This window comes from Myotis davidii, unplaced genomic scaffold (genome assembly GCF_000327345.1).
Source record: "Myotis davidii unplaced genomic scaffold, ASM32734v1 scaffold94, whole genome shotgun sequence".
NCBI classification, from domain to species: Eukaryota; Metazoa; Chordata; class Mammalia; order Chiroptera; family Vespertilionidae; genus Myotis; species Myotis davidii.
The window spans coordinates 1100754-1101433 of record NW_006285313.1 but is presented as its reverse complement, the minus strand read 5'-3'; positions in this window follow the sequence as shown (position 1 = coordinate 1101433).

The window sequence follows — 680 nt, the reverse complement described above, 5'->3', positions numbered from 1 at the left end:
GCACAATGGTTTCTCAATCTTAAATCTCCTTGTCCTGAAGAATAACAAACCACCACTGTGATTGTGGCCAGTACAGTGGGTCAGACACTGTTCTACATACTTAACTCATGTACACGTCAGCTCACTGAATCCTCAGATGTTTCACTCCTATTTACAGAGGAGACAGCTATAGGAGCAAGATTGAATGTCATGCTCAAGGTCACAGTGTGTAAGTGACAGAGCTGGGATTTGAGCTTAGGCTGGGTTTTCCAACCACTGCCTCTGTCTAGCACTGCCAACCTGACGGGCATTTCTAGAATTCCAAATCTATCCTTTCACTCTTCTGGAGATTTCAATATGAGCTTGATGTTTGCAATAAGAAACCACTGCCTCTGTCTAGCACTGCCAACCTGATGGGCTTTTCTAGAATTCCAATTCTATCCTTTCACTCTTCTGGAGATTTCAAAATGAGCTTGCTGTTTGCAATAAGAAGCCAAATTATTAATCCTAGCATTTGAGATCCACCACCAATTGACCACACCTTGACTGGCCCTGCCTTCATTGGCCAACTTCACCTGTCATTATAATAATGGCTTCATCTTGGGAAATAATGGCCCTTCTCGAAGCCATTCCCCTCCAGGCTTAATCTTATGTACTTTCCAATGTCTTTCTGTACTTAACAATATCCTACTTCCTTCCCA